Source organism: Mus pahari, chromosome 13 (genome assembly GCF_900095145.1).
Source record: "Mus pahari chromosome 13, PAHARI_EIJ_v1.1, whole genome shotgun sequence".
NCBI classification, from domain to species: Eukaryota; Metazoa; Chordata; class Mammalia; order Rodentia; family Muridae; genus Mus; species Mus pahari.
In genome coordinates, this window is record NC_034602.1 from 7,973,899 (window position 1) to 7,987,261 (window position 13,363).

Genomic DNA, 13,363 nt, shown 5'->3' on the forward strand with positions numbered 1-13,363 from the left:
GGTTTTTTTTTTTTGTTGTTTTAAATTTATGTGCCTGGTATGTAAAAGTCACATTGTGTGTGTATTTGGGTAAAGAGATGTAGAAAAGGTGCTTTTTAAAAATTATTTTTTTGAGTTGCCTAACATTTTTATTTTTTACAATGAACATGTTAGTTATATAATCAGAATTGCTGTAATACACATATACATATCTAAAGATATATACACATATATAGATAAAGATATATACACATATATACATATCTAAAGGAATATTAAATGAATAATAATGCAACAATTATATATTTCTCAATATCTTGACTATAGTTAGGACACTTAACTCAGAGACTGATGTCTTGTGGGATGCAGGGGCTTATATTTGGGAACCTGTGAGGAATGTGGTGAAACCTACTGAGCCTCCACATGGGGAAGTAGGAGAACTAACTTCATGTCCTGGGGAATTCTGGCAGTGCCCTCGGAGACAGGCCTTTGTAATTTTAGTCTTGTCCAGAAAGTTCCATTTTAGAGTCTGAGGTTTTTTTTCTTTTAAACTGGGGTTACCTAGGCGGATTTCTGAGTTTGAGACCAGTCTGGTCTACAAAGTGAGTTCCAGGACAGCCAGGGCTATACAGAGAAAGCCTGTCTCGAAAAAAAAAGGGAAAAAAAGTCCTTAAATTGCTTAGTGGTGGCACATGCCTTTAATCCTAGCACTTGGGAGGCAGAGGCAGGCAGATTCCTGAGTTCGAGGCCAGCCTGGTCTACAGAGTGAGTTCCAGGACAGCCAGGGTGGTTACACAGAGAAACCCTGTCTCGAAAAACAAACAAACACACAAACAAACAAACAAAAACCTGAGGTTACCTAAGGAGCTTTGTTTAGTTTCTGTGGCATGAGGTCTTTGTGCTGTTGTGTATCCCTGACCCAGGTTGGGTAGGCAACACAGAAGGAGCATCTTAGGATCTTGATGTCTCTGATTTGGGAGAGCTACAACTGGGCTGACATCCTCTCTAAGTGGACCATTGCTAGGTACCAAGTTCATGGTGCTGACTTTCCCACAGGGAGGCCGTAATTGTCAGAAGTCCTGGGGGAAAGGAGCCCTGATGTGTAGGAACCCTGAGCTCACCGTCTTCAGAAGACTTACAAATCATACTCAAGTTACCTACTGACTGGAGTAGGGCCAACCATCACTAGCAAAACTCATTTCCTTTCTCAGGTGCTGATTCAACCGCCATTCTTCACACTTGGATTCCTGTCTTGGTTGTCTGATGTGGTGCAGCAGTAGACTGGGCAACAATGTGTACCCATCATGCAATGCTAGGGGCACAGTTCCTAAGAAGTGAGTCTGTGGTGAGGCAGTTATGAAGAGGGATGTACAGAGGATCAGGCTGCCACAGCATAGGCAGAGGAGGGGTGGTGTGTGGGGGTCAGAGGTAAGTGGGAAACATTTGACTCGGACACAAGGAAACCGATTCTAGGTGACAAGAGGTAGAGAGGTGGAGGGGCAGTGAGCTCTGTTGAGACACTCCTTACCTTTCATCCCTAAGGTAGCTGGAGAAGAAAGCACAGGATTGGACAGTTGCCAGATTCAGGTCCTGGAGGATCTCCCAGAACAGAGCATCTCCGTTGAGTATAATTCTGCCATCTAGGGACATCCGGCAGAGTGTCATAAGGATGTGTGAGGTCTGGGTGAGTCACTCTAAGGAAGCAAAGACTCAGCAATGCACAGGACAGCCCTTGACCACAAAGGAGGACCTGGCTCAGAGCATTGTCAGAGCTGAGGTTGAAAAACCCTCTTCTGGGACTTTCTTTTTTCCCTTTTCTAAAGCATGGGGGAATCATGAAGGGGCTTTACCCAGGAGAGTGTTGGGTTAGACATATATTTATAACCAAGCGTGGCTGCTCTGAGGAAGTTCTGTGGCTCAGCTGTGGCGTTTACAGTCATTTTCCTTCATGGTTCTAAAGCCATGCTTCAGATGGGAGTGTCCAGCTATTGCCACCTTAGTACTTACCCTTTGGCTGGCCTCTGACCATCGGGTCATCTCCCCAGGGCAGAGAACCGATTCAGAGCTAAGCAGCACAAGGGCTTTTTTCTGAGCAACACAACAAGAGTCACAACACTAGGACTTGCTAAATATTTCAGCATCTGTAGCAGGCAGAAAAATACCTTGGAGATGTCCATGACGCTAATCCCCCAGATTTGTGAATATGTCATGTTTACACGCAAAGGGGGCTTTTGCAAATGTGATTAGTTACAGATTTTGAGGTGTGAGAAAATTATACTGGATTACATGGGCAAACTCAGTGTCATCAAAAGGGTTTTTATGAGAGGAAGGCATGAGCAGAAGGGGGGGCACGCTGTAGGGTTGGGGTTGGGGTTGGTTCAGATTCAGATGATGGAAACAGGCCAGAGACAGATTGGAAAATGATATGTTGACAACTTTGAAGATGAAGGAACTGTCACTGTGACCCTGTGTTGACACCTGGCCATAGAAACTGGATTCTAAAAAGAGATGTTTGTGACCCTTTCCTTCTACTTTCAAATTATTGAAACAGTTGACCACAAAGTGTTAAAATTTATCCATGATAGTAAAAGAGTTACAGCTCTTGATTCAGGCAGGGGATACACTTGCCTCACATGAGGGGATTCCACACAATTCCAAGGCAAAGCTCACAGCTAACGTAGCATTAGTACATTTATAGATTTTATTTAGTCTTTTCCCTAAAATTATAACATGTACCAGAAAGGCAGGGGGAAACCAGGAGTCTGTCTACTGTTTGGACAAAGTGTAAATAAGTTCTTGTGATTATTATTTATTAATTTCTGTTTTTAATTTATTCTGAAATATAGAAAACTTTTGGGCTAGAGAAATGGCTCATTGGTAAAGAGTATTTGATGCTTTTCCTACAGTACTGGGGTTCGATTCCCAGCACCTACACCATGACTCACAAACACCAATAACTCTAGTTCCAGGGAACCTGACACCATCTTCTGGCTTCTGAGGGTACTAGGCATGCAGATGGTACAAAGACATGCATGCAGACAAAACAATTAAACATAAAAAAATAAGTTAAATAATTTTAAAAATTAAAATACATAAATGTGTGTAGTAGGTTTGTGAATCTAATTGCTCTGTCACAGGGCCCAAGTTATAAGATAATAAATCTATGTAGTGCTAACTTCTGGACAAGTTGTTATTCAGCAATGAGAACCTAACTTGAGAGGAAAACTGGAAACTAGAAGTTAATGTATGTTGTTTATTTTTAAACTTTTGTTTTATCATACTTGATAAATAAAAAAATCAGAATAATACATCCAGGAGTGGTATTACATACCTGTAATACTAGCATATAAGGGAGGCAGGAGGATCATGAGTTCAAGTTCAGCCTGGCAGCATAGAGAGATCCTGGTTTAAAAACAAAACAAAACAACAACAACAGAACAAAACCAAAACAAAAGAAGAAGAATGAGCTGGGTATGGTGGCAACTTTAGTTCCAGCACTTGGGAGGCAGAGGCAGATGGATCTCCAGGTCCTATTATGAAGCTGTTGCTGTGTTAATACAGAATTGTAGGGTAGAATCATGAAAGTATTTTAGAAAGAATGTCTTAAGAACCTGATGAAACATCTGTCCCAACACTACCAGGAGTAACTGGGTCCAGCAGGATCCAGGGATGCAGGAACCCTGCCCAACCAGTCTGAGTCAGAGCCATAAGCAGACCTTGAGCGTGAACTCTGCAGCCAGTCCCACAACACCCAGAGGAGGCTCTACTCCCAGGAGCTCTAACACACCCAGGATCATAGGATCGGGGGTGAGGAGGACACAGCATCTATCTCAACACCACCAGAAGTAACTGGGACCAGTGGGATCCAGGGATGCAGGAACACCGCCTGACCAGTGGCATGGGTTCCTTCCAGTCTGGGCTAGTGCCCTGAGCAGACCTTGGGCCCTAAATCTGCAGCCAGTCCCACAACACCCAGAGGAGCTCCACTCCCAGGTGCTCTAACGCCCAGGATCATAGGATTCCAGGCTCCCAGACTCCCAGGAGCTTGGTCACACCAGGATCTCAGGGGCCCAGAGGCAGCTTTACTCCCAGGAGTTCTGACACACCCAGGATCTCAGGATCATAGGATCCCAGAATCATAGGATCGGAGAGACAGCTGGACTCTGAGGAGTTCTGACACCACCAGGATCACAGGAAGGACAGGCTCCAGTCAGATATAGTAAGGGCAGGTAGCACTAGTGATAACCAGATGGTGGGAGGCAAGCATAAGAACTTAAGCAAAAGAAACCAAGGTTACCTGGCATCATCAGAACCCAATTTTCCCAACACAGAAAGACCTGGATACACCATCACATTAGAAAAGCAAGATTCAGTTCTAAAATCACTTCTCATGATGATGATAGAGAACTTTAAGAAGGACATAAATANNNCCCTTAAAGAAATACAGAAGAACACAGGTAAACGGGTAGAAATCCTTAGAGATGAAACACAAAAATCCTTTAAAGAATTACAGGAAAACACAACCAAACAGGCTAAGGAAAGGAACAAAACCATCAAGATCTAAAAATGGAAGTAGAAACAATAAAGAAATCACAAAGGGAGACAACCCTGGAGCTAGAAAACCTAGGAAAGAGATCAGGAGTCATAGATGCAAGCATCACCAACAGAATACAAGAGATAGAAGAGAGAATCTCAGGGGCAGAAGATACCATAGAAAACATTGACACAACAGTCAAAGAAAATGCAAAANGCANAAAGCTCCTAGCCCAAAATATCCAGGAAATCCAGGACACAATGAGAAGACCAAACCTAAGGATAATAGATATAGAACAGAGTGAAGATTTCCAACATAAAGGGCCAGTAAATGTCTTCAACAAAATTATAGACGAACACTTCCCTAACCTAAAGAAAGAGATGTGCATGAACATACAAGAAGCCTACAGAACTTCAAATAGACTGGGCCAGAAAAGAAATTCCTCCTGTCACATAATAATTAAAACACCAAATTCATTAAACAAAGAAAAATATTAAAAGCAGTAAGGGAAAAGGTCAAGTAACATATAAAGTCAGACCTATCAGAATTACACCAGACTTCTCATCAGAGACTATGAAAGCTAGAAGATCCTGGGCAGATATCATTCAGAATGCCAGCCCAGGCTACTATACCCAGCAAAACTCTCAACTACCATAGACGGAAAAAAAAGATATTCCACACAAAACCAAATGTACACAATATCTTTCCACAAATCCAGCCCTGCAAAGGATAACAGATGGAAAACACCAACAGAAGGAGGGAAACTATACCCTAGAAAAATCAAGAAAGTAATCTTTCAACAAATCCAAAAGAAGATAGCTACACAAACATAATTCCACCTCTAACAACAAAAATAACAGGAAGCAACAGTCACTTTTCCTTAATACCTCTTAACATCAATAGGCTCAACTCCTCGATAAAAAGACATAGACTAACAGACTGGATATGTATACAGGACCCAGCATTTTGCTACATATAGGAAATGCACCTCAGTGACAAAGACAGACACTACTTTTTTTCAGAGTAAAAAGTTGTAAAACAATTTTCCAAGCAAATGGTCCCAAGAAACAAGCTGGAGAAGCCATTCTAATACCGAACAAAAATCGACTTTCAACTAAAATAACACACACAACTATGATTTATATGAGAAGAAACTGATTTAGCAAGAGATGCATGGTTATAACAAGTAAATATGTGTAAGAAGAAGCCAAGAAGGATGGGATCCACATGAACACAGTACTAGTAACATAGGCAACCTGAAGAAATGAAAACAGAACCAAATACTCCAGATTCTTCACCTCACATGTCAAATGACCCCTCCACAAAATGGTGTTCAAGTGGAAAAGACATGATGTCAATCTGCATTTAGGTGCAGCACATATCAGTCAAAACATTCCAGGTCTCAAGTAATTTTGGAAACCTGAGTGTATAATGTCCTTGAAGACTTTCACAGTCCTGGGATGGAATGAGGGCAGTCTTCAAGTAACCCATGCTTCCTAAACTAATTTGGAATGTCTATGGTATCTACACTGGAATTGACTGAAGTAAACACATTGGAGCTTCTTTGTCGGATGTTGAAAATCTAGAAAAGAAAACCAAATAGCAGCATCATATAGCAATTTATAGTTATCAAATTACACCAGATTTTCAATGCACTCATAAAGATTGCATTTGTTTCTCTTCACTTCACCCTTCCTAAGACAATCATATACAACCAATACCCATTCTATGGTTGAATACATTAAGACCCAAAGAATTTAAGAGTGAGTTCTGATATTCCTAACTGTGGAAGAAGAGGACAAATGGGTACAATGGAGGATTGAAAGTATGACTGACTTAAAAATCAATGAAACAATAGAAACTGATATATAAAAGTTGGGGTCTTAGATGCACTTAGCACTTAAAACGAGCAGAATGCATAGAAACAACACGTATCTAGGACTAACTGGCTACTCTGGGTCTTTAGTTGTTCAATATCAATTTGAGGATTTTCTTTCTATTTACGTGAAGAATGAGATGAGGATGTTGATTGTGATTTCATTGAATCAGTAAATTGTTTTGGTAAGAAGGTCTTTTTTCACAATGTTAATTCTACCAAGCTATATACACTTGGGAGGCTGTCAAATTCTATTATGTTTCTTAAGCTCTCTCTTCACACATGTAAAGTTTCTGTTGTAGAGGGTTTTTTTTTTTAAATCTCTTTTGTTATGTATATTCTAAATATCTCATTTTATTTGAGAATCTGGGAAGATGAGTGTGCCCATGATCTCTTTCTCAGCAGGCTTGTTACTCATGTGTAGTAAGACTGGTAAATTTTGTAAGTCAATTATGTACCATAACACTTTGCTGAAATTATAGATAATATCTACAATTTTTCTAGTCCAATTTTGGGAGCATTGGGTATAAGATAATATAGTCTTCAATTGAAGATAATTTCACTTAATATTTTGCCATTTGTATCCCTTCTCTTGCCTTATTGCTCCAGCTTATGCTGCAATCACATTATGGATGAGCAGTAGGGATAATGGGCAGTCCTCTTCCATTCCTGATTTTAATGGGGCTTATTAATGTTTTTATTCATTTAGGATTATATTGGCCATGGGTTTATCATACATAACCTTTATTATGTTGGAATATGTTTCCTACAGACTTATTTGTCCTAGGGCTTTTATTAAGAAGGCATGTTGAATCTTATCAAAGCCTTTGTCTTTTTTGCTTCTATTGAGATGATTATATGATTCTTTTATTTTTTGTCCACGAATTTGGATTTTTACATTTATTTCATAAATATCTTAAAAAATAAAACAATGATCATTATATAAAAAATGAATGTCTATTTGTATTATTTGCCAGTTAAGTTTGCTTATTGGTTTCATGATTTCTAAGTGTGTTTATGTATCTGAAACACTGACATCTATAAGATTTCACTTTTTTGTTTTTGGGGGCTGTGTATGCAAAACAATTTTATTTGATGAAGACTAATTTATTCAGTTTTTTAAATCATTGATTGTATTTTTGGATTCATACCTAAAATAAAGATCTACTGATAAATCCAACGGGATAAAAACCTGATGAAACATGTATTCCTTATTCTAAACAGCAATTAAATTGATTATTGCAGAATATTGATATTTGGCCTATTTCATGGAAAACTTTTTAGGCAAAATTGATAGTCATTATCCAAAAGACAAGTTGTTACATTCTGCCTCTATGCATGCTTTTGTATTTCCTGTAAATTTATGCATGCCTCCTATAAAGAATGCATCTACTGTATTTATAAACAGCTCATCTATGGGAGAGAAACATATGTGATTGGATGACATGTTTATTCTCTTGAGTTTCTCCCCAGCACAAATAATTGAATTACATGCTGAAGCCACTGTTTTTGAAATGTTGAAAAATCAAGCTTTTAATTTGAATACTGATAGCCAATATATAGCTCATGGTTTGCAATTGCTTGAAATTGTTCCATTTTTAGATACTGCTAATTCTCAAATTTCGCAGTTATTTATGCAAATACAACTCAAGTTAAGAGAAAGTACTGTTCCTTTAAAGGACTGCCTTTGGACATTTAACAGCTCATACTGGATTGCCTGGACAGACCTCTTAGGGCAATGCCATTAGGGCATGTTATAGGCCTTACACAGGAGCAATTGGCCATACAATCTCATTTTTTACATCATTAAAATAGCAATACCTTGAGACAACAATTTAGTATTTCTAGAGAATGTACAAGTCAAAGTGTAAAGACTTGTCCTCAGTGTCCTCAATTTCTACCTGTACCACATAATGGTATTAATCCTTGAGGACTTATACCTAATCAATTATTGCAAATGGATGGTGCTCATATTTCTGATTTTAGAAAAGTAAAATATGCACATGTGACTATTGATAACCTTTCAGGCTTTCTAGTTGCAACTGCTTTAATAGGAGAAGCAACTAAAAATGTAATTAGTCATTGACTGCATTGTTTTTCTATGCTTGGTGTTCCAAATCAGATTAAAACAGATAATGGAACTGGCTATTTTAGTCAAGCATTTGAGATGTTTTGCAGACAATTTAATATTACTCATATTACTGGGATTCTTTATAATTCTCAAGGACAAAGTATTCTGGAACTTTAAAACAATATCTTCTTAAAAAACAAAAAGGAGGAATTATATCTCCATACACCACATTATTTAAATCATGCTCCTTTTATTTTTGAAATTTTAAAATTTGGATGCCAAGGAACTCTCTTGAGTGTCTATGGCACCATACAGCTAGGCAGCCTAGGGAAAAATGGAAGGATCCATTTACTGGCATATGGCATGATCCTGATAAGGTACTTAATATGGGGGTGAGGTTCTGTCTGTGTTTTTTCACAAAAGAAAAATGGAGACTGATGGGTGCCTGAAAGATTGGTTCATCCTATGGACACTGATCCTGAGCCTTTAGTAATTATGATACCAATGATGAAGATGGCTCAAAATCCCTATCAGTCAGCTGAGTTAACTTGGAGTGTAGTCTCCACTCATACTGGAGAGCAAGTGCTTTCTATCAATTCTCAAAGCTACCTCCCATACACCTGGTAGCCAGACTTTGTGTTTGACCTTTGCTAATTAGAAGTGGAATTGAACACCTGGGACACTCCCACAGACAACTTTAATCTTGTTGCATTTAACTTTTGGACTTTGTATCTTAAACAGATTGGTTGTTCACACAGGATCGCTTTCAGCAAGCTCAGCTATTCACCATGGCAGTTATTCATCCATATGAAGAAATGCCTTGAGTGCATAGTCATATGTCCTTTGTGGCTTTGGTCTGAATGGGAAAGAGTGTGCTTTTGAAGGCCTGTAGCCAGGGATGGGAAACCGGGTTCTTGAGCTAAGACAGAGATGAACACTAAAAAGCTGTCTTTGTTCTCTGAGACAGGTAAAAAGGAGCAATATAGATCCAGACCTAAGACAGACATGGCTGCCTGGCCACTCTATACCCGAGACAGGATCGTGGAAAACAAGTATTTCTTGTGCCCGCAACCCCCCTCCCTGCCCATCCAGCTCATCTTTAAAAAACAAAAGAGAGGGAACTGTGCCCTTCCCCAGCCTTGAGCAGGCTAAACAAACCTTAATTGTTTGCCACAGTCAGTCTTCTGCTGACCTAGCCCACCTAGGGTGGAGTCTTCTGACCTAGGTAGAAGTCTTCTGCCTTGCAGAACCTGCAGTTTCCTGCAGGAGCAGACTGCCTGATGAGCTTGCTTAGCAACATAATCCAGCTGAAACAAAGGATAGGGCTGTGGGTTTTTCCCTATATAAATGCAGAGCTGAAAATTAAACATTGAGCCTTGATCAGAAACCTTTGTCTTGGCTTCATCCTTCTCTTGTCCACCCATCCTTTTTCATTTCCAGCCCCCCTTTCAGATGTACCCAGTTCTCTGTGGCTGTCAGACAGCTACACTTGTAAGCCAGGGGCCATGTTCACAGCTCTGTGTGAGCCAGGGACTGTGTGCATAGCTCCATGTGAGCCAGAGCCTGTGTGCATAGCTCCATGTGAGTCAGGGCCATGCACATAGTTCTGTGTGTTGTTGAATATACCTATCACTGCTGTGTGTTTTCTTAATGTAGCTTACCTTTTGTGTCTAATGTGCTTTGAGAATCATTTCTATTGACTCTGTGACAGCTCTACATTACCCTTGTGTATGAACACATTACATTTCCTTCTCCCAATGAATGACTTGGGGTTCTTGTTTGGGGAGTGGTTCTTAAGCAATGTGTCCATGACCACATGTATCTTCTCACAAATTGCCATCTCTTGCATCTTCCTCTATAGGATCAGGTTTCTGTTTCTTACTGGTCTATAGCAAGTCTGTATTAGTTTAGACACTGCTCCTTTATATCTGCACGTGTTGTAAACATTTCCCATTTGTGACTTGTCTTGTCATGAATATATGGTGTGTTGGTCAGATTTTTGCCAATTTGACTAAATACCCAGTAAAGATATTTTTGGGGATATGGGGTTTCAGTACACTGTGGTTTGGTCCTGAGAATCAGTGGCTGCATACAGTGGAGCAAAGCTGAACACATCATGGGAGTAGGAGATGTTGGAGTTAAAACACACATTCCCAACGACCCACTTGCTCCATATAGGCTCCTAACAGCCCTGAAAGGAATAAAGATATTCTAGAGCATATTCCTCTCTCTTTGAATATTGAATTGTTCAAACAACAGACCCCAAGAAATTATAATGTCCCTAGGACTTTCACCTCCCAGAAAGAGATTTCACACTGTTTTAAACACACCACCTCACAGGAGTGTCTAGAGCAGAGAATGGTGTGCGGAACCACACTTTGACCAGGACCTCTTAGCCATTCATGTAGGGCAAGTGCTGCCTATTTAAACTAAAATCTTATGTGAGAAACACAGCTATGGACTCGACCTCTCTGTTCTTCTTGACTGTTCTTTTTCTGTTTTCTATTATTTGAGTCTTTAATCGCCCTCTTGAGGAGAGAGACCAAAGGAGACCAGACTGTTAGAGTTGCCAGGGCTCAGGCTCTAACCACAACAATGCCATTACCCAAAAAGCCTATTAAGGTATGAATTTATAAGTGGATTCACCTCCCAAAAGTCCTATATCTCAACACTACCACATTGGGATCCAAGACTTCAATCCATCAATTTTGGTGAGATACTTAAGATTCAAGCCAAAGCATTGCACTTAATCCCCAAAGGCTCATGGCTCTCTCAGAATACAAAATGTATCCAGTCATCTCCATGAATGCCTGTCATGTTAACAGTTTCAGCATAGCATAAACGTCCATGTCCAAAGTTTTGTCTGAGACTCCCAGAAAATTCAGCAGCAAGGGCCTTGTAAAAGCCAAGTTACATATTTCCAAGATATAAATGGGTTATGGTATTCATTCCCTCTCCCAAAGAGAAAAGCAGGGAAATACCAAGGAAAAACCAGACCAATGCAAGCCTGGAACCCCAAAACAAACTAAATCATGTAGCTGTGGCTAACAGTGGGACATACAGAGCTCCATCAGGCCTGGATGGTCCCACCCTCCAGCCTTGATGACTGAAGGCTATTCGGTCATTCTCTTGACTGACTGTCCTTTTTACCTAAGGCATGCCCACTCTCCTGAGGTCTTCATCTTGGCTTTGGCTTCACTTGGACTTTGTCAGGTATCAGCCTCACAGTGGGTCCTTGCAAGGAATCAGATCTTGCTGCACAATGGCTAGCCTCCAAGTTTTCCCTTGAAACATTGGGATAGCAGAATACGGACCCTTTGATCAAGGTTAGAGTGACTTGTGAGTGTCTGAATGCAGAGGAACAAAGTCCAGGAGACAATGTGATCTTGTGGAAGCACAGGATTTAGACTGTTGTACTTTGAGGCCACAGAGCTAGAATCCTGATAATGTTAGGTCTACTGTGTCTTATAAGTCCAGGATGACCCGTAACTCATTATATAGCTGAGTATGATCTTACACTGCAATCCAACCTCCTTGGCTTTGCTTCCAGAGTGCTGCGGTTCATACCCAAGGCCTCAAGAATGCTCTGCAAACAACCAACTGAGTGGTCTTTCTAATGTCACTAATCTCTTTCACAAGTATGTCCACTTTGGTCCCAGCTTTGCATGCATTGCTTTTCTGGGAAAAAATTGAAATCTTTCTGTTTTGATTTTTGTTTCTGGTTCCCATTATAAATTGAGTAAAAGTCTGAATGTTGTTCTGCTTAAAATTTTCTCCACCAAAAAGTTAGACCATCACTTTTAAATTTGCATAAAGTCTCAGACAGAATGCAGACAAGTTCTGTGGTGGTCAGTTTATGTCAACTTGACACAAACCTAGACATATTTGGGAAGAAGGAATTTTAGTTGAGAAAATGCCTCCATAAGATTGGTTATAGATAAGTTTGTGAGTATTTTCTTGATTAATGATTGATATAGAAGGACCCAGCCCACTGTGGGAGGTGCCACCCTTAGAAATGTGGTCCTGAGGTATATAAGGAAGCCAGGTGTGGTGGCACATGCGTTTAATCCCAGCACTCAGGAGGCAGAGGCAGGCAGAGTTTGGGGACAGCCAGGACTACACAGAGACCCTGTCTCAAAGGGAAAAGAAAGAAAGAAAGAAAGAAAGAAAGAAAGAAAGAAAGAAAGAAAGAAAGAAAGAAAGAAAGAGAGGGGGGAGGAAGGAAGGAATGAAGGAAGGAAGAGAGAGAGAGAGAGAGAGAGAGAGTTAAGCAAGCCTGGGGAGCAATCTAGCCAGTTTGCAGTCCTCCATGGTCTCTCCTTCAGTTCCCTCTAATGAGTTCCTGCCTTGGCTTCCCTTAAAGAGCAGTGACTCAGGACATTTGAGCCAAATAGACCCTATCTTTACCAAATTGCTTTTGATGGTGGTATTTTATCCCAGCAATAGAAACTCTAATCAGGACAAGATCTTTGTGAGACTGTGCAACATGAATAACCTCTAGTTCTTGTCTTAACAGCCCTCATTTTTCTCTGAAGCCTTACTGGCCTGGCCTTAACTGCCCATGTTCCTGCCAGCATCTGGTCTTCTGACATTGACTTAGAATTGCCCACTGAGCTCTACTCATGACTGTATGCACTTGTCTACTTTGCTTCTCCAAACTCTGTGAGCTCTTCTGCATACTGGGACCCAAGGCTTCTGAACACATGTCAGGAAACCTTGCTTCTCAGTGCCAGTTTTCCTAGTCACTCAGGGCCACCTTGTCACAACAACAAAACTCTGGAGATGAACAATTTAAAAGAAGAAAGCTTATTGTATTAGTCAGGGTTCTCTAGAGTCACAGAACTTGCAGATAGTCTCTATATAGTAAAGGAATTTATTGATGACTTACAGTCTGCAGTCCAAA